General features: G+C 47.2%; 1 protein-coding gene across 2 annotated transcripts in view; it reads right to left on the minus strand.

Annotated features, from left to right (window-relative positions):
- LARP1B (La ribonucleoprotein 1B) overlaps positions 1–21,458 on the minus strand; it is a 197,953-nt gene that overhangs the window by 1,007 nt on the left and 175,488 nt on the right. The window contains exon 20 of one of the 2 annotated variants that reach the window (XR_011378246.1): positions 1,819–1,967. The exons of the other annotated variant lie outside the window; for it this stretch is intronic. The gene's annotated coding sequence lies outside the window, so the exon portion shown is untranslated. The remainder of the gene's footprint in view (positions 1–1,818; positions 1,968–21,458) is intronic. 2 annotated transcript variants of the gene reach the window in all.

The following is a 21,458-nucleotide window of genomic DNA, read 5'->3' on the forward strand; positions in this document are numbered from 1 at the left end:
AGGATTAGGAATGCTGGCACTTCGTTTCCTGCCGTTGGCACCCATCCTGCAGCTGAGCTGGGAGAGGGCCAAGAAAACTCAGGCTGTTTGGATTTCTCATATCTGGGAAGCTGCCAAGGACAACATAAAAGGGCACTGGGGGTAGGGGAGGAGAGTGTTTGGGGCAGGGGTTAAGCCGCCACTTGGGACACCCACCTCCCACATGGGAGTGTCTAGGTTCCAGTCCCAGCTTCACTTCCAGTCTCAGCCTCCTGCTTGCCGCATCCTGGGAGATGGCAAGAGATGGCTGAGGTACTGGGTTCCCTGCCTCCCACCTGGGAGACCCAGGATGAGTTTATGGTTCCTGGCTTTGGTCTGGCCCAGACCTGAATACTGTAGGCATTTGGGGCATGAACTAGCAGGTTGAACGTCTCTCTCATCTTTCTGTCTTTATCTCTTTGTCTTTCAATTAAATAAAAATAAGTAAAAATTGGGGGGGGGGGGGGCAGGAGGCGGGGCAATCTGGGAGCCAGATGAGGGCTGAGTGGAGCAGGTGCCTTGCAGGCGCAGCGACTAGTCCAGTGTCTGGCGAAAGCAGGCAAGTCAACAACTTTTTGCTGATCAAATAAACGAGGGCTTCACTTGCCATAGCTAGACAAAGAATATTTTACACTGAAAAAAAGGTGTGTGTGTTGGGGGGGGCGGTTTCTTTTGGCAACAGATATTGTTTTAAAGCAGAGAAACAACGAAGAGTAGAATTATGTGAGGGGAAAAAAAGAATGGTGGTGGTTGTTGTTTTCCTCGTTTTTAAATACAGTGGGAAAGGGAGACCCTGGAAGGGAAAAATACCCCGGAAAGGACAGCGATTTGCCAGTAGGAGCAGACGCGGCTCACTGGCCCCGTCTCTGGGTCTCCGTGGCTTCTGAGGAACTCCTGGCCGCTGGGGGGAACCGGGCAGGGTCTGATTCCCGAGGGGGACAGCTGGCTCCAGGAACAGCAGGGGCCCCGCTGCTGAGCCAAGGGCAGCGGCCGGCCAGCAAGACGCGCCGCGCCTGTTCCCTCCCACCGGCAGATTCCTTCGCAGGGAAGCCTCTCCGCCCTGCTTCGCCCGCTCGCTCACCACCGCTTCTCTCCCCGCCGCCTGCTTCCTGGGCCAGCCTTGTGCAAGCGCTCCCGCTCCTGGCTCCCGCTCGCCTGCGGCCGAGGCCTCCTCCTGAGCAATGCCCACCCAGCCCCAGGCCTTCGCAGCGCCTCACCAGGACCCCCCAACTCAGGGCGTTCGGGGACCTGACCTGCTTCTCCTGTCCCCTTCAGCCGGTGCACCACATCGCCTGTGTCACTCCTCACCCATGGCGGAAACCTGGAGCCTTCCTGGCCCCTGCTGCCCCCCTCACAGGGCCGCCACACTGCCCTGCCGGGTGTCACTCCTCGGCCCCAGAAAGACCTCTTGTGTTCCCAGTCTCGTGCTCTCTCACTCACAGGGACCTTGCCTCACAGCCTGTGGCTTCTCCCACCCGCCTGTTTAAGCCATCTGTGGTTCCCGGCTCTTGAGGGTCCCCTTGGCCCAGTGGATAAACTCTTAAGTTGTTGACCTAAGGTTCAAGGCCCTTCATAACTGGGCCCCTGGCTACCATCTGCAACCTAATCTCTCACCACCCTCCAGACACTCTCCAGACACCCTCCCCCTTGCCTCTGTGCCTCAACACATCCCATTCAATCTTCCCAGAACCCTCTTCTTGGCCCTACTCTTCTATTTTCTATTTCTTTTAGTGTATATCAAATCACACACACACCCCCAAAAGTTAGTGGTCCAAAGAGCTGCCATTCATTTGTGCATACTTCCTGTGGGTTGTCAACAGGAGGGGCTCCTCTGCTGGCCTTGCCTGGGGTCCTGTATGCAGCTGCTGTCATCTGGGAATATTCTGGGCTGGGCCTCCCTCTCCACGAGTCTTGTATCCCAGACTTCCTCACACAATGGTGGAAACTTTCTAAGGATAGAAGCAGAAGCTGTGTCGCCTGTCAGAATCACATGATCCTTCCATGCAAAGCAAGGCTTCGGATAACAAGTTCAGGTTCAAGGAGGAGCTCCAGGTATTTGGGGGCCATTTTTTAATCCTTCACAAAGGGAAGTGAGAATTCGAAATAGAAACAGACTTGAGTTACAGAAAAGGGAGATTTTATTTACTGTATTCCGTGATTTGGATATGTGCCTGCTTACATGCAAAAAGGGCTCTTTAGAGCAGTTTTCAATGTCTTTTGTGAGATGTGGTCCCAAGAAGAGCTACAGCTTCCAAAAAGGGGGTCTGTCTGACTCCGTAACTCGCTTCCTGGCTACTCCAGCATCCTGGTGAATGTCCAGCTAAGAAGCCCATTTTAGATCCCTACAAACTTGGGTCCTGCTTTGTAAGAGGAGGCAAATAAATAGTAGTCTAAGTTGACAAATAAATAGAATAGTCTATGACCATAATTCATCTAAGACCTCAGTGGGTAGGTGAGACTTCTGTGAAAGCACCCCTTCCTTATGTGAGGTTTGGGGGACATGATTTGTCTCGGGACAGCTAAAGGCCTGGGATGAACTTCACTGCGATGGAAGTGCTGGGGGTTGCAGCGTGAATATGTCAGTGTGGAGGAAAATGTTTTAATCTCCCATTCCATGTACCATATCCAGGGTAAAATGGGGGCAGGGTAGAGTTGGCATTGGTAACGTCCTCCGCAGAATCAATGCTGACGGGTTTGGAACACACACACTCCATCTTTGTGATCCCAGTCAGGAAAGTAGACATTGCACACCTAGGAATGAAGGTAGGGAGAGAATTCACGTGGGAAACGTGGACTGGGCCTCTTTCTTCTCTTGGAGTGGCCACATGTCCTGCTCTGCACATCAGATCAGCCCTGCCTTCCCAGGATCCTGTGGGACTCTGAGATCCAGTCTAGGATATGGACTTGGACCAGGGTCTGCTGCCCACCTCCTCTTTGCCTCCTGAGTTAGACAAATGTTTAGATTTAGAGTGCCATAAGGTAAAAGCCAAGGAAGCGGTCATTTTGAGAGTGTGCCATTTTAACTTTGATCCCAGATCATCACCTGACATCTCCATGGTATCCTTTGTGAAAGGGAAAAACTCAAACATCCGTGGTGGATCCTCTGGAATGTTCTAGAACCGTGTTCGCTTACTCTCTGCTTGGATAAAGAAACACACTGGAATCCCCTTGAAAACTCACCAGCACATAGATTTCTGTTCTTACTTCTTTTAAGGCATAGTGTATGTGGGGTGGTCAAAAGCTAGTGGAAGTGCGTATTAGGAAAAAACTATGCAAGGATTTCAAAACTGTTTTGCACCAAAATAAACATCTTTCATTGCAGTTTCCCATGCGCTTTGCAAAGCCCCCTCCATGGTGGCCGTCCCTCGGGCGCCCAGCGAAGGTGCTAGCTGTGATGTTGTTCTTTCAAAGCACAGCATTTCTCACCTGATCCCAGCTCGCGCTCTGCCTCCCACTGAGGCCTGGGCCGGCAAGCTGTGTGTACACTTGTGGGGAAGGCTGAGTGTTGTGAAGACCTTTGCCACAGAAACAGAACCAGGGCTTTGGCTCTTTCCAGGACAACTGCCAGCAACTTTTCTCTCATAACCTCTGGAACACAGTTGCATCAGCTCAAACATGTGAGTAGGAAGAATTATCAGCTCAAAGACCATCTGGTTAAGAATGACCGCTGTGCTTGCCGAGTGGCAAGACATAAAAATGCCCTGGGCACATCTGCCTTGTTAGTAATTCCTGAAACATTCACAAGCTGACGGCCCCTGACCGAGTGGGAGTGAGGCTCACCTCGGTTCCCTGCGTGCGGAGCACCTGCAGGGGCTTTTGGAACTAATCTGAGCAATAAGTGTTGCTTTGGGATAGGCTTCTTTCCGCTACATTCATTTATTTATTCACTAATGTTTGTGAGTAGATACTAAGGGGTAGAGAGACTGTCTTAGCCCATTTGTGCTGCTATAAAAAATTAGTGGGGGCTGCCAGTTTTGGCCTCTGGCAAAGGCCCACGACTCATGGATGGCACCGTCCCAGTGTCCTCGTCCGGTGGGAAGGCTGAAGAGCACAGATGTCCCCCAATCCTGAAGGTCAGACACTAATCCATTCAGAGAGGCAGAGACCCATGGCCCAGGTACCCCCCAAAGGCCTCACCTCTTAATAGCATTGCCCTAGGATGAAGTTTCAACACGAATCTGGCAGTGGCGGAGGTGGTCGTGGTGAGGCACCAAATGAAACCACAGATGGATACAATCAGATTTCTGCTCTTAAGAGCTCCTGCAATGGAGTGAGAGCCTGGGGAGCAGGGGGAAGGGCAGGGTAGCACATCCACAGACATGAGCACCGATGTGATGAGGCCACACCAGGGCTAAGCCAGGCACCAAAGACCTGGGGTGGCACATCCCGCCCTGAGGGCTGTTGGGAGAGAAGCGTGCTTGGAGTCAGTCTTGAAGAAACGTAGGGCCAAGAAGAGGGTTCTGGGAAGACTGAACGGGATATATTAAGGCACAGAGGCAAGGGGGTGCATACTGTGCAGAGCGTAGTGAGATTCCTATGGATAGATACCCGGATGAGGAATTGCTGGGTCATGTGGGGTTTAGATGTTTAACGTCTTGATGAACAGACTATTTTCCATTCAGTGACACTGTCTTACAGGCCTATTAGCAACACATCCATTTCTCAATTTCTCCTTTCCTCACTCACACTTCTTTTTCTTCTTTAAAAAAGTTAGTCATCTTAATGGATGTGCAGTGGTATCTCATTATGATTTTGATTTGCAATTCCCTAGTATTGTTAAACATCTTTTCATCTTATTTAGCCATATGTACACCTTCTTTGAAGAAATACCTGTTTCAGTCCTTTGCCCGTTTTTGAACTGGGTTTGTTGTTGTTTCGGAGTCCTTTGCATATTCTGAATATTGATTCTTCATCACATACAAGAGCTGCAGCTATTTCTCCCATTCTGTGGGTTGTGTGTGCATTGTTTTTCCGAGCCTGATTATGTAAATGGCATTGTTACATATCTCATTCTGCTTTTTGCTAAGCTGTCTTTCTAACGTCACTGTGTGTGTGTTTACCTACAGTGTTGCCTGTCAGTACTGCATAATACTCTGTAGACATGCAGGATTTCTTTTACCTTGCTCTAAGTGAGGGATGCTCAAGGTTGCTTCCAGCTTCCTTCCATCAGATAACATGGCCATGCACATCGTCATATAGGTTCCCTTGTGGACTTCTAGGAGAATTTTTTGGAAACACCAAGAAGTAGGCTTCCCAGTTATAAGGTATGCATATGGATAATTTGAATATGCTGTACCAGATTGCTCTCCAGAATGGCTGCACCAGTCTACACTCCCACCTGCCATTTTTGAGGGGTATCATCTCCCCACATTGCCAACAATCCTTGGCACTATACAATGTTTTAATTTTTTTACCTGGCTAAGAGGTGTAAAATGATATAGTCATTTTAATTTGCATTTCTTTGATTACAACTTCGAGCATTTCTTTATGTGTCTATTATTTTGGGGAGAGGAGGAATCTCTTCTTCAGCAAATTTTCTGTTCATATCCTCTGATGTCTATTGGGTTTTTTGTCCTTTTCTTATTGATTTGCAAGGGGTTGTTGAATTCTAGATGGTAATCCCTTGCCAGTTTCAGTTGTTGTAAATACCTTCTTCTGATCCGTTATTACTCAGTAACCTTATCGATCATGTCCTTAGTTTTTATGTAATCAATATTTTTTGTGCTTTGTAGTTGGTAATTTTGAAGTTTAAGAAGTACATCCCCAGTCAGCAGGAAGTAGCAGAGAGACTCATCGTCGCCCCCTTTCCTATCATCAAAAGGTTGGGATGATAGCTTTGGGATCCGCATGGAAGGAAGGCCTACACTTCCGGGAATGGAGAGTCCCTACCTGCACTTCCGGGGAAGAAAGTCCTTGTCAAGGTCCCTGCGGGTGCCTAAAGGTCAACCAATGAGGATCAGACCCGCCTCAACCTTTAACCCCCATGCCCTGAATCTATAAAAGGAGCTCTCCCAATCTCTGATGCGTGACTTCCCCAGCCCCCGCTCTGTTGGGACCGTGGAACCTCATCTGGGACCAGAACCCCAATAAAAGCCTGTAAAAAAAAGAAGAAGAAAAAGAAGTACATCCATGGCCTGGCACTGTGGTGTAACCAGTAAAGTTCCTGCCTGCAGTGTCAGCATCCCATATGGGCGCCGGCTCAAGTCCCGGCTGCTCCACTTCCGAACCAGCTCTCTGCTATGGCCTGAGAAAGCAGAAGATGGACCAAGTCCTTGGGCCCCTGAACCCACATGGGAGACCTGGAAGAAGCTCCTAGATCCTGGCTTTGATTTGACTCAGCTCCAGCCATTGCAGCCATTTGTGGAGTGAACCAGTGTATGGAAGACGTCTCTCTCTCTGCCTCTCTGTAACTCTGTCTTTCAAATAAACATATGAATCTAAGAAAAAAAAAGGAAGGGGAGCCAGCGCTGTGGCTCACTAGGTTAATCCTTCTGTCAGCGGTGCCAGCATCCCATATGGGCACCAGGTTCTAGTCCCAGTTGCTCCTCTTCCAGTCCAGCTCTCTGCTGTGGCCCGGGAAGGCAGTGGAAGATGGCCCAGGTGCTTGGGCCCTGCACCCTCATGGGAGACCAGGAAGAAGCACCCGGCTCCTGGCTTCGGATCGGTGCAGCGCTGGCTGTAGTGGCCATTTGGGGGGTGGGGGGGGTGAACCAACAGAAGGAAGACCTTTCTCTCTGTCTAATCTCACTGTAACTCTACCTGTCAAATAAATAAATAAAACCTTTAAAAAAAGAGGAAAAAAAAAAGGACAAGAAGTATATCCACACACCCAGTTCAAAAACAGATTCTCAGGGCCAGCACTGCAGCTCAGTGAGTTAAAGCTCTGGCCTGCCTGAAGCGCCGGCATTCCATATGGGCACCGGTTCTAGTCCCAGCTGCTCCTCTTCCGTCCAGCTCTCTGCTATGGCCTGGGAAAGCAGAAGATGATCCAAGTCCTAGGCCCCTGCACCCACGTGGGAGACCTGGAAGAAGCTTCTGGCTCCTGACTTCGGATTGGCGCAGCTCGGGCCGTTGTAGCCATCTGGGGAGTGAAGCAGCGGATGGAAGGCCTCTCTTTCTGTCTCTACCTCTCTCTGTAACTCTCTTTCAAATAAATAAAATAAATCTTAAAAAAATTCTCCTATACATTTCTTCCATTAAATTCATGGGTTTGTCTTTTGCATTTAGATCTTTGCTCCATCTAGAGTCCACCTTGTATGTAGCTCTGTGAAGAGATCTACTTTTATTTTTCTGCATGTAATGAGTACATTTCCCCAAAAGCATGTTATCACAAGCTCCATCCTATCCTTATTTATCTATCTATTTGTTTTATATGGTGTTTTTCCAGAACTGTCTCTGAGTCCTGCATTTTATTGGCTTGTTTATTGTTGCATCAAAATCACTCTGGTTTTATTTCTATGGCCTAATATTTCTCACTATCTGATAGTATAAGTACCTGCTCCTTTGTTCTTCTTTTTAAAGGTTGACAACTATTTTTGGGCTGCTAGTCCTTGGTATTAATTTAAAATAATATGTATGAAGTCTCAAGAACTCCAGGGGCCGGCACCGTGGCATAGCAGGCTAAGCCTCCGCCTGTGGCGCCGGCATTCCGTACGGACACCAGTTTGAGTCCCCACTGCTCCATTTCCGATCCAGCTCTCTGTTATGGCCTGGGAAAGCACTTAAAGATGGCCCAAGTCCTTGGGCCCCTGCACCTGTGTGGGAGACATGGATGAAGCTCCTGACTCCTGGCTTCGGATCAGCACACGTGGATAGATACAGAGATTAAGATGCCGCTGTAGATGCCCATATACCATATCAAAACTAGGCTCCACTCCCAGTTCCATCACCAAGCTAATGCAGACACCTGAGGGCTGTCACTACTTGAGGAAGCAGTGACCACGCAAGTAACTAAGGGGTTCCTGCGATCCGCCCGGGGGGATCTGGATTGCATTCCCAGGCGCTGGCTCTGGCTCCAGGCCAGCCCCAGCTCTTCCAGGCATGTCAGGAGTGAGCAAATCAGTGTATGGGAGCTCTGTGTATCTCTGCATCAGAAAAAAGAAAAGAGGGGGCCGGCACTGTGGCGTAGTGGGTAAAGCCGCTGCCTACAGCTCCAGCATCCCATATGGGCAACGGTTTGAGTCACGGCTGCTCCACTTCCAATTCCGCTCCCTACTAATGCTCCTAGGAAATCAGCGGAGGATGGCCCAAGTGCTTGGGCTCCTGTTCCCATGTGGGAGACCCAGAGGAAGTTCCTGATGCCTAGCTTCAGATCAGCCTAGCTCCAGCCATTGTAGCATTTGGGGAGTGAACCAGCGGATGGAAGACCTCTCTCTCTCTGTCTCTCCCTCTCTCTATCTGTGATTCTGCCTCTCAAATAAATAAATGAAATCTTTAAAAAAAAAAAAATAAAACCAGTCTTAGGTTCTCCAGATGCTACCACCTGGATGAACAAGACACATCTTAACCTCAAGCATTGCTTGAAATCTTTGTTAATCACTGGGATAAGGCAGCTGGGAAAGACAGCTGCTCCTCACAGGACCCATGCCCCTCCCACCTTCACTGCCCTGCTCTTCTGCACGTATTAAACCTCCTTTACAAGTGTGTCAGGATGTTCTTAGTCTTAGGAGCAATGAGATAATTCCAATAGTTGCTCAAGGGAAATGGGATTCACCAGATCTCGTCAGATAAGTCAAATCACAACGAATCCTGCTAGGTACTTCAGCATGTTACAGTGGGATTCAAGGGTTTTTTTTGTAGTCTTTGCAAACAGTATCAGACTCTTGATTTTTTTTTTTTTTTTTTTTTTTTTGGACAGGTAGAGTTGTAGACAGTGAGAAAGAGAGAACGGTCTTCCTTCCGTTGGTTCACCCCCCAAATGGCCACCACAGCTGGCGCTGTGCCAATCCAAAGCCAGGAGCCAGGTGCTTCTTCCTGGTCTCCCACTCGGGTGCAGGGGCCCAAGCACTTGGGCCATCCTCCACTGCCCTCCCGGGACACAGCAGAGAGTTGGACTGGAAGACAAGCAACCGGGACTAGAACCCAGTGCCCATATGGGATGCGGAGGATTAGCCAAGTGAGCCACGGCGCCGGCACCAATGTTTTGTTTTTAAATAAAATTTCTTTCACTGCAAGAAGCTCCATGAGCATTTTGGGACCTTCTACTAACTCAGCTTCCTGGGCCCAAAATGTAGAAGCTGATTCCTTTTCTCTCTCCCTCTTTCTCTAAGTTTACTGTCACAGCCTGGGGCAATCCTCGCTACCTGTTGACTTAGCAAATTTATAGAGGAGCAGGAGGAGTGCTCTACAGGCAGGAAGAACTACAACGAAGCACACCCAGAGCCTTTGCCCCGGAACACGGCACCGGCCTCGCTGTGGGAGCGCCGGGGGACTATTAGAGGGCAGAATCAGGAAACCTCTGGAGGACTCACAGGAAACTGGAAGAAACAGGGAGAGAATCCTTTTCGCCATGTACCAGCGTGAACCTTGAGCCACGTAGCACACTGTCAATTCTAAACTGAAATGATTTTCTAAATATAGGAATATCCCAATTTAGAAGGCTTAACTGCTAAGGATTTGAGTCATTTCTTTTCAGGAACACCAGGTAACATGATTAAAGTGGCATTTAAGGAGGGAAGGTCTGGCATCAGAGGGCGGGATAGTGGCTGGTGGTCTGGGCGCGTTGCTAGGGCCCTGCCTAGCGGCTGTACCCAGTGGGCTCTGCTAGCATGGCCATGCTTCTGTGGTTAATGCTGGCCATAACATCAATGATGACGACGGAAGGGACTCTGGGCGCTTTAGGAGTAACGCACACAGAGACGGCCTCTGGCGCTCAGTCAACCCCTCTACATCCTGCCTTCATTCTGACAACCTGGGCCGAACCTCAGGGTGCCTGTCTGGCTGCTGCTTTTTGTTTCTCCCCAACCTGAAGGCTCCTTTACACAGCGGTATCTCCCTCCTTCTCCAGGGATCCATCTCCCTCCCTGAATTCCACAATGGGTCTCAAAAGTTCAGATGCAAACTTCCCGGGAACTGGGTTGTTCTCCCTGCCTCAACTCTTTGTCTCCAGTTACATCCCGGGCCCTCTGCTCCTGCAAGGGACTCATCTGTCCTTCTCTTATTTATTTATTTATTTATTTATTTGAGAGGCAGAGTCACAGAGAGAAGTAGAGACAGAGAGAAAGGTCTTCCATCTGCTGGTTCACTCCCCAGACAGCTGCAATGGCCAGAGCTGGGCTAGGCCGAAGCCAGGAGCCAGGAGCTTCTTCCAGGTCGTCCATGTGGGTGCAGGGGCCCAAGGACTAGGGCTGTCTTCTGCTTTCCCAGGCCATAGCAGCAAGCTGGACGGGAAGTGGAGCAGAGTGGACATGAACCAGCGTCCCTATGGGATGAGGGTGTTGTAGGCAGTGGTTTTACCTGATTTGCCGCAGCGCCACTCCCCCCTCCACCCCGCCCCAGGCCTGTCCTTCCATGTGCTTTCACATGGATCCTTGTTTGTCCTTCCTGCCATGTTTTTCATTTCCAAATTCGGCTCAGACAGTGCCTTCACTCAGAAAAAATGTGAACGATCACATACCTTTGAAAATGCTGCCACAAACAGTGAGTGGGTAAGCTCCTCTTTGCCACCGAGAAAGTTGGAGGAGGTGTGAGACTAATCTTTAGAGAACCATCTATTGTGGTCCAGAGCTGTGAGGGCGGTCCCTGCCCCGTGTGTGAGCACAGGGAGAACACAGAGTAACACAAAGTCCCTAGGTGTATTCACAACTTTGCAGCTCAACTAATAATAATAATAAAAAGTGCTTCTTAAACCCTCTCACCAACACTGTGGGGTGCATACTGTTCCTGTTCTCAACTACAAAAGGAGAAATCAACCAGCTAAAAGCATGGGCTCTGGAGGTGACAGGCTGGTTTTTGACTTCTGGCTCTGCTACACCCTGGGCAAGTCCTTGAGCAAGCTCCTTAAATCAAAACTCAGTTTCCCCATCTGCACTGTGGCATAAAAGATTAGGACTCCACCTGCGGCACTGGCATTCCATATGGACACTGGAATCCCAGCTGCTCCTCTTCTGATCCAGCTCTCTGCTGTGGCCTGGGAAAGCACTAGAAGATGGCCCAAGGCTTGGCCCCTGTACCCACGGTGGGAGACCCGGAAGAAGCTCCTGGCTTCTGATCAGCTAAGCTCTGGCAATCGGGATCTTCTGGGGAGTGAACCAGTGGATGGAAGACCTTTCTCTCTGTCTCCTGCTCTCTCTCTCTGTGTAACTCTGCCTCTCGAATAAATAAATAAAATAAATCTTAAAAAAAAAAAAAAAAACCTCAGTTTCTCATGAAGCAGTAGGTTACTAACAGTTCCTACCACACTGTGAATGCTGTGAGGATGAAGTGAAAAAAGTACATAAGAGTTTTCTCTGGGCTGGCGTTGTGACCCAGCTGGTTAAGCTGCCGCCTTAGACACTGGCACCCCATATAAAAAGCTCAGGTTCGAGTCCTGGCTCTCAACTTCCTATCTAGCTCCCTGCGAATGCATTTGGGAAGGCAACAGATGGGCCAAGTGCTGGGCTCCTGCCAACTCACATGGGAGACACAGATGAGAGTCCTGGTTCCTGGCTTGGTCCTGGCCCAGCCCTGGCTATTGTGGCCATTTGGGAAGTGAACCAGTGGATGGAAGCTCTCTCTTTCTCAGTCTCTCCCTCAATGTATGTAACTATGTCAAATAAATAAAAAAATCTTCAAAAACAAAAATTTTCTCTAGGAGTCCAGTAAGTGATGATTACTTAACACTGTCCTGCTCTCTCTGTTCCCTCCTTCCACAGTCTTCTCCTTGAAGCTGTTGTCAATTTAGTCTCTTGGTTTCAGCCATTTGAATCCTGTCCTCTCTTTCCAGGTTTTTGATTAGTTCATGGGCAATTGTGAGTTTCTGCTTCTCTATTTCTATTAAGTACCTAGTCTGGAATTGGTCAGATTTTTTCTTAAGATTTTTTATTTATTTGAAAGGCAGAGTTAGAGAGAGAGAGAGAGGTCTTCCATCCATTGGTTCACTTCCCACTTGATCACAACAGCCAGAGCTGTGCCAATCTGAAGCCAGAAGCCAGGAGCTTCCTCCAGGTCTCCCACGCGGGTGCAGGGCCAAAGCACTTTGGCCATCCTCCACTGCACTTCCGGGCCACAGCAGAGAGCTGGATCAGAAGTGCAGCAGCCGAGACATGAAACAGCACCCATATGGGATGCTGGCACTGCAGGCGGCAGCTTTACCTGCTACACTACAGCACAGACCCCTGTCAGGTTTTTTTTTAAAACTGGCTTTATTTTCATTTTATTTGAAAGGCAGAAAAACAGGGAGAGGGAGACAGATAGAGACTTTTCATCTGTTGATTCACTCCCCAAATGCCCATAACAGCCAGGGATGGGCCAGGATGAAGCAGGAGGAGCCTGGAACTCCATCCGGGTCTCCCACATGGGTGATGAGGACACAAGTTCGTGAACAATCACCACTGCCTCCCAGGTGCACGTTAACAGGAAACTGGATCAGAAGAAAAGGAGTCAAGACTTGAACCAGGACACTGATATGGGACATGGGGTTCAAAGTGGCAACTTGACTGCTGTACCAGCTGTCAATCTTCATACTCTGTCTTGTTTTAAAAGCTATTTCCAGGAGCCAGCAGGAAAGCTACTTCCAGGTGGTATAGTAGGCTGAGCCTCCACCTGTGGCACTGGCAGTCTTATGGGTGCTGGTTTGTGTCCCAGCTGTTCTTCTTCCAATCCAGCCCTCTGCTATGGCCTGTGAAAGCAGTAGAAGACAGCCCAAGTGCTTGGGCCCCTGCACCCAAGCCAGAGACCCGGAAGAAGCTCCTGGCTTCTGGCTTCAGATCAGCTCAGCTCTGGCTGCTGCAGCCATTTGGGGAGTGAACCTGCAGATGAAAGACCTTTCTCTCTGTCTCTCCCTCTCTCTGTCTGTAACTCTACCTCTCAAACAAATAAAAAAAAAAAAAAACCACTATGTCCAAATCTTTCTTATAATGTTAAAATATGAGTTATAATTTTAAAAAAAGATTTATTTATTAGAAAGGCTGAGTCACAGAGAGAGAAGTAAACAGAGGAGAGAGAGAGAGAGAAGGAGGGAGGGTGGGAGGGAGGGAGAGAGAAAATCTCCAATTTGCTGGTTCATTCTCCAAATGCCCTCAATAGCTAGGCCTAGGCCAAACTGATGTCTGGAGCCTGGCACTCCATCTAGGTCTCCCACATGGGTGATAGGGGCTCAAGGACTTGGACCATCATCCACTGCTTTCACAGGCACTTTAGCATGGAGCGGGATTTGGAAGCTCTTCAGCCAGGACTCAAACTGTTGCTCCAGTGTGGGATGCCGGCACGGCAAGCAGGCAGCTTCACCTGCTGCACCATAACACCAGCCCCCAGGACTTTTCATTTTGATCCTTTTTTTTTTTTAAATTTTTGACCCTTTTTAAGCGTACAATTCAGTGGTATTAAATATATTTGCAATATTATGCAATTATCACTACTATCTGTTTCCAAAACTTTTCTGTCATCCCTAAGAGACACACTATACCTACTAAGCAGTAATTCCGTTTCTTCTCCTCACCTTAGCCCCTGGTAAGATTTAGTATACTATTTTCTGTCTTTAAATTTGCCTATTCTAAAAATCACAGAATATTCCTTTCATGGCTTGCTCATTTCAACAAGTATGTTTTCAGGGCTCATCTCTGTTGAATCATCTTTCAGAATGCTATTCCTTTTTATGGCTGAATAATATTCCATTTTATGGATGTACCATATTTTGTTTGGTGTCATCTGTCGATGGACACACACCTTTTGGCTAGTGTGATAATGCTGCCATGAATTTTAGTGTACAGATATGTGTTCAAGTTCCTGTCTTCAATTTTTTGAATACATTCTTAGGAGTGAAGCTGCAAATACTTCTAAATTAGAAATAAATTCTATGTTAACGTTTTGAGGAATTGACAAACGGTTTTCCACAGCAATAACACCATTCACATTTCCACCAGCAACCCATGACGTCTCTGATTTCTTCACATCCTCACCATTTGCTATTATTTTTGTTGTTTTATTTCATAATAGCCATTCAAGTGGGTGCAAACTTGTAATTTTTTTAAAAGATTGATTTATTGATTTGAAAGCAAAGTTAGAGAGAGAGAGAGAGAGAGAGAAAGAGAGAGAGCGCTCTTCCCCAAATGGCCGCAACGACCTAGGCTGGGCCAGGCAGAAACCAGGAGCCAGGATCTTCTTGTGAGTCTCCCATGTGGGTCCAGGGGCCCAAAGACTTGGGTCATCTTTTGCTGCTTTCCCAGGTGCATTAGCAGGGAGCTGGATCGGAAGTGGAACAGCCAGGACTAGAACCTGTGCTCATATAGGATTCTGGCACTTCAGGCTGTGGCTTAACCTGGGCCACAGTACTGGCCCCTCATTGTGGTTTTAATTCACATTTCCCTAATGACAAACAATGTTCAGCATCTTTTCTTGTGTTTATTGACCATTTGTGTATCTTTGGATAAATGTCTATTCAAATTCTTTGCCCTTATTCAGGTTGGGTTTTTGTTGCCTTTTTGAGTTACAGCTCTTTATATATTGTGATTTATTAATCCCTTATCAAATATGATTTTTTTAAATATTCCCCCTTTTTTTTGTTCTATTCATAAGTGTGCTTTAATGAACAAAAGTTCCTAATTTTGATGAAGTTCACTTATCTATTTTTGTCTGTTGTCTCAGTTATTTGGTGTCAAATCTAAGGGCTTTATAGTTTTAGCTCTTAAGTTTTGGGTTTTAATCCACTTTGATTTAATGTTTTGTGTGTCAAATGAGGTAAGAATCTGCGTTGGGGCCAGTGCCATGGCGCAGTAGGTTAATCCTCCATCTGCAGCGCCAGCATCCCACATGGGCTCCAGTTCTAGTCTCGGCTGCTCCTCTTCCAATCCAGCTCTACTACGGCCTGGGAAAGCAGTAGAAGATGGCCCCAGTGCTTGTGCCCCTGTACCCACATGAGAGACCGGGAAGAAGCACCTGGCTCCTGGCTTTGCATGGGTGCAGCTCTGGCCGTTGTGGCCATTTGGGGAGTGAACCAACGGAAGGAAGACCTTTCTCTCTGTCTCTCCCTTTGTCTGTAACTCTCTCTCTCTCAAATAAATATTTAAAATATTAAAAAAAAGAATCTGCCTTACTTATTTTGCATAAGGATACCCAGTTTTCTCAGCCCCAGTATTGAAAAGATGGTCCTTTCCCCATTGAAAGGTCTTAGTGCTTTGGTCAAAAACTGACTATGCCAGGAATGCTGCAAAAGTTCATGGGAAATGTGAATTATGAAAGAACTATGCATGAATTTCAAAATTTTTTCCATCAAAAAACTTTTGCATCTTTTAATTGAATTTTCCATGTACTTTTTGAAGTTCCCTTGTATACATGAGAGCTTATTTCTGGATGATCCTATCCCATGGTTCTATGTGTGTCTGTATGACAGCAGCACTCTGTTTTCATTGCTGTAGCTTTGTGCACGTTTTGAAATTGGGACATGAGTCTTTCACCCGTGTGCAAGATTTGCTTTCAAGATCGCTCTGGCAATCATCATTTTTACACAGGTAGACTTAGGTATGTCTAAGTGATCACACTCAAGAAAAAGGGGGGGAAACTCAAAACTTACACTTTTTCTGCCTTCTCTGCCTCTGGCTAGATCCTAGCCAATGTCATTTGGGCAGATTGGCTCACCCTGCCTCCGACAGGTATAAAGCAACTTGCGGTCACATTACAGACAAACGGATGTGGTGTATGGTACTGCAGTTAAGGGGTGTATGACAACTCCATCAGGGAATATATGGGAAAGAGAGCTGCATAAAGAGGCCACAATCAGAGTTCCAGCCCCAACTCTACACTTAGGGTAGCGGGCCTCAGTCTCTTACCTCTGTGAGGCTGGGCTTATTCATTGTATTATTGTCACTGATCCATGAAATGGGGATTATAGTACCTCCCCTGCCTAACTCACAGGGACATGCTGAGGCTCAAGTGACACAGAGCACTTAGAGTCCTGGGAGGCACTCTGAATGGAAGCTGTCACCATTCGCATGACTGCTGATCATCTGTCACCACAGCCACGAGGCACTCTGGCCAGGTCCGTAATAACATTGTCTGGCAGTCTATGTTCACAGAAATTCCAAGGTTTACCACTAAGGGTTTGCCTGGCTTCAGCTGACAGCGTCTCAGTCAGTCCATCACACTTCACATCAACAACCAAGAAGCAGTACTCAGGATGTACCGCTGTACTCCATCTACTTCACACGGCCAAGCGTGAGGGCCCCGTGAGAAGCGCGGAAACCTGTGGGAGACGCGACTCTCAGACATCTGGGGCAATCTCGCATTCCGTCTCCGGAATCTGCAAGGAAATACAGCAGAGCTGATTCATTTATGAGACCGCCTTTGGCTGGTGAAACAGCAAGGGCGGGTCACGACAGGAGGCCTTTTTAAAAAAGACAAAATAAGCGAAAACAACAAAAGCCCTCCCCGTTAGCTGCTGGGTTCCTTGCGGAGCAATTGCTAGAGCTCCGGCAGCAAGTTGTTTGGGGGCCCTCTTGATAGGATTCACAGGCAACCCACAGAAGGTGGAAAGAAATCTCTTCATCTCTGCATGTTAATTAAGGAGGACAGATGGCCCTGTGATTATTCAACCATATGTAGGTCAAGACTAAATGAATTAATAAGCAACTTAATTCTCGGCTGCCTCCAAGAGCTTATGGACAAACAATTGCCGTAGTATCCCAGAGGACAGGAGATGAGGGCAGGGAGAGGCTACATTTCCCTCCTTCCACACTAAGTACCAGAGCCCGGGACATGGGATCCTGGCCCTTCAGCACATCTCGTTTCCTATATTCTTGGGATTTTATCATGAGTTGGAAGTTAGGGAACTCAGTTGTCCAGGTAGAAATCGTGGGAATTGCAGCCCACACGATCTCTTTATAAAAAACCATAACAGGGCCAGCGCCGCGGCTCACTAGGCTAATCCCCCGCCTGCGGCGCCGGCACTCCAGGTTCTAGTCCCGGTTGCTCCTCTTCCAGTCCAGCTCTCTGCTGTGGCCCAGGAGGGCAGTGGAGGATGGCCTGGGTCCTTGAGCCCTGCACCCACATGGGAGATAGGAGGAAGCACCTGGCTCCTGGCTTCAGATCGGCACAGCGTGCCTGCCATAGCGGCCATTAGGGAAGTGAACCAATGGAAGGAAGACCTTTGTCTCTCTCTCTCTCACTGTCTAACTCTGCCTGTCAAAAAAAAAAAAAAAAAAAAAAGTTGTCCTTAATTCATCATTTTAGGGATGAAAAGCAAAGGAGTCGAGCCTAGATCCATGAAGAAAATTGTGACGGGACAGGCAGCACGTGCTGGGGCCAGGGGCCAGGTCAGAGTTCTAGTTCTCTAAGCCCCAGAGGAGCAGAAGTGATTGTAGCTGGAACCACGGCTGCTGGGCTGGATCCGGTCCTGGGGAGCCAACTGTAGACAAAAGGGAACCATGACCATTCTCACTGCGAAAGACCGGCAGCTGTGCCAGGTAGGCACGGGGCAGAATCAAACCAGTGTGATGAGCAGGAACAGGACAGGCCGGGAGGACCCGTGAGGGGGCGGCTGGCACGAGCGATCAGCTGCAACGCCAGGGCTGCACGGGAGAAACCAGTCTTCCCTTCTCCAGAGGGCCTGCTGAGTCGGCAGAATGGAAATGAGAAAGTGGAAATGAGAAAGCGTCAGGAGTTTCTATGGGAAAACCTTCTCCCAGCTGTCTGGAAGCCAAGTTTCCCTCTCTGAGCACCGGGGTGGGTGTTAAACCCAGAGGTCAACAGTGCTGGTGGTGACGTGTGTTCCGCTCCCTTTTGTCTGATTTACAGGCATGAGTTGATGTGGACTGGGAAGGGGTATATACCTTCTTACCTTTTGCTTAAAATCCCAACGCCTAGGAGTCTAGAAGGCACATACTCATATTTGAGCTGCTGTACTATTTGTCCTTACAACTGCCGTCAGACCCTTTAACTCACCCCTTGCCTTCTAAATGATAGCTAGAATGTTAAGAGCAGCCAATGCAATACATCTTAGCTTCTCAGCCCTGTGAAGTGCAGGAACTTTGAGAACATTATTTCTTTTGGAAAATACAGCACACAATTCTAAAGGAAGTAGGGTAAAGAGACTCCTCATGAAACACCTCAGACAGTTCCTCTCCCCTTGGGAAGTCATTATTACTTTCTTATTTATAATCCTTAGGGAAATTCTATTCATGTATAAATGTGCATTTATTAAAAAAAAGGTAGAATTAAAATCATAATGGTGTGCCTTGCTTCTTTTCATTTAACATATCTTACAGATTATTCCTTATCTTACTATTCTAACAGAATATTACATTAGTCCCTATCAACTCTTATCATACTTCATAGAATTCCGTTATATAGCCACACTATAATAATTAACCAGTCTCTTACTGATGGGTGCTCAAGTTGTTGCTAATTTTGTGCTACTCCCAATAATGGCTATGCTAGTGTGTACATCTTCACACAATTGAGCAAAGCTCGTACTTGTGGGGTAAATTTCTGGAAGTGGAATAGCTAGATCAAATTGGTAAATACACCAGATATTTTGAAGTTAATACTAAATTTCCAAACATGGAGGTTTTGTACTAATTTTATAACCCACCAACACTGCAATTTTTAAGGATTTATTTATTTATTTATTTATTTACACAGAGAGAGGAGAGGCGGGGGGGGGGGGGGGTCTTCCATCCGATGGTTCACTCCCCAATTGGCCGCAAGGGCCAGAGCTGTGCCGATCCAAAGCCAGGAGCCAGGAGCTTCTTCCTGGTCTCCCACGTGGGTGCAGGGGCCCAAGGACTTGGGCCATCTTCTGCTTTCCCAGGCCATAGCAGAGAGCTAGATCAGAAGAGGAGCAGCCAGGTCTTGAACCGGCGCCCATATGTGATGCTGGTACTTCAGGCCAGGGCATTAACCCACTGTGCCACAGCACCGGCCCCGCAATTGTTTTTTAAAATGATTCTCAGGGCCGGCGCTGTGGTGTAGTGGGTAAAGCCACCACTTGCAGTGCCAGCATCTTATGTGGGCACTAGTTTGAGTCCTGGCTGCTCCACTTCCAATCCAGCTCTCTGCTATGGCCTGGGACAGCAGTAGAAGATGGCTCAAATCCTTGGGCCGCTGCACCTGCGTAGGAGACCCAGAAGAAGCTCCTGGCTCCTGGCTTTGGATGGGCACAGCTCTGGTCATTGTTGCCATCTGAGCAGTGAACCAGCGGATGGAAGACCTCTCTCTCTCTCTGCCTCTCTGTAACTCTGCCTTTGAAATAAATAAATCTTTTAAAAAATAAAAATATGAGTGGCTTTTTCTGATCTCTTCCTAAGTATAAGAACTCTATTAGCAAATCTGAATTTTAAGGTGGCCAATGAAGTGATAGGTCAGGCAAAGCAGGTAAGCAAGTATTGTTTGAAGCCGTCTTCACTGTTTGCCACACATGGACTTCTTCAGTTCCACAGCTTTATGTAACTTCTGTTCCAGTCATAGCTGCTAGCATTCACCTGCTGTCTCCATAGGTACACACTGTAATCAGGAGTATTAGGTAAAGAAATTGCACACTTAATGTCTTGGATTCTCTCAGGAATTTCAAAGAATTAAAAAGGGAACAAACACAGGTGGCAATTGACCTACTTAAGTCTCTGGTATTGCTCTGGACGCACCTAAAATAAGAGTGATGTAGAACGCAAGGGAGGAGATTCATAAAGTTCATGCTATTTATGGTGCATATAAGATAATTACCTCAACTCAAAGGCAATCTTTTGAGTAACTTTAAAATTTGAAAGCTATTTTAATTGCATGGTAGACTGGAACCAAGGCAAGTTAAAGCAAATGCATGCTGTTTTCTCTTTTCCTGTACATACTCCTCACCATCCTTCCTGGTGTCCCTGAAAATAGGGTCCCTTCCAGTGTGGTTTTGCCATGTAACAGAGCTTTCCTTGGCTTGTGCTACATGTTCTAAAATTATCTCTGTGTTCCCAAATAAAGTTTCTTCCCATCTGTACCTAATTTTTCATTCACTCTCAGAAATAAGGAAGCTGATGAATTAATTTGCACCTGGGTAGCTGATTCTCCTCCTCAAAAATACAAAGATTTTTAATTGCAAGAGCAGGTTAGTGCCAGTTAGTTAGCACTTTACCTGTATTTTCATTTAAATATTGGAGAAGAGGCCGGTGTTGTGGCATAGCTGTAAACCCACCACGTGCAACGCAGGCATCCCATATGGGCAATGGTTCAAGTTCTGGCCTTTCCACTTCCCATCCAGCTCCCTGCTGATGTGTCTGGGAAAGCACCATGTGGGAGACCCAGATGAAGCTCCTAGCTTTTGGCTTCAGCCTAGCCCAACCCTGACATTTGCAGTCATCTGAGAGAGAACCAGCAGGCTCTTTCTTTCTCTGTGTCCCTCCCTCTCTCTAACTCTTCCAAATAAATAAATCCTTAAAAATATTCAAATAAAAAGTAAATAAATATTGGAAAAGAACAAGGGCCAATGGTTTAAACTAATATGTGTGGTCATTCAACAGAGCTGGAATATGGAGCCTGGACCAATACAGCCTCTACACTCTCATCAGCCTGCAAATTTTTTTTCTTGAAAACCTCCTAAAACCATTTTCATCAACTATGTATCCCTTACAAACTTTTAAGTTAATATATAAATCTTCTCAACATTTTAAGTAGTTGCAAAGGCCGTAATTTCCAACATTGTAAAAAGTACTGACATTTAAAACTAAAAATTTTAAATGTAAATATTACTTTCTAAATGAATCCCATGAAATCCAAATCTAACATTAAGATCCTTTTTTAATGAGAAAACTCTTCTTTAATACTTAGAATGCTTATCTTGCCTTTTTTTCCCTGAAGTTTTTATTTTCAATCCATTTTCTCCAGATTTTTAATGTTTATTTCCTTTTACTTGAAAGGCAGAGAAAGAGAGCAAGAGCAAGAGAGAGACAGACAGTTTCCATCTGCTGGTTCACTCCCCAAAGTACCACAACAGGCCAGGACAGGGCCAGGCTGAAGTCAGGAGCCTGGAATTCCATCCGGGTCTCCCATGTGGGTGGCAAGGGCCCCAGGCATTTGAGCATCCTCCATTAACTCCCTGAATGCATTAGCAAGAAGATGGATTGCAGGTGGAGTAGCTGGAACTTGAACAGGCATTCCATTGTGGGATGTGGGTATTGTAAGTGGTGGATTAACCCACTGCATCATAACACCTGCCCTCCAGGTTTTTATCCCAATAAATTTTTATGCTTGAAAATTCTAGGCCGGCACCACGGCTCAATAGGCTAATCCTCCACCTAGCGGCGCCGGCACACCGGGTTCTAGTCCTGGTT

Source organism: Oryctolagus cuniculus, chromosome 8 (genome assembly GCF_964237555.1).
Source record: "Oryctolagus cuniculus chromosome 8, mOryCun1.1, whole genome shotgun sequence".
In the NCBI taxonomy this organism is placed as follows: domain Eukaryota; kingdom Metazoa; phylum Chordata; class Mammalia; order Lagomorpha; family Leporidae; genus Oryctolagus; species Oryctolagus cuniculus.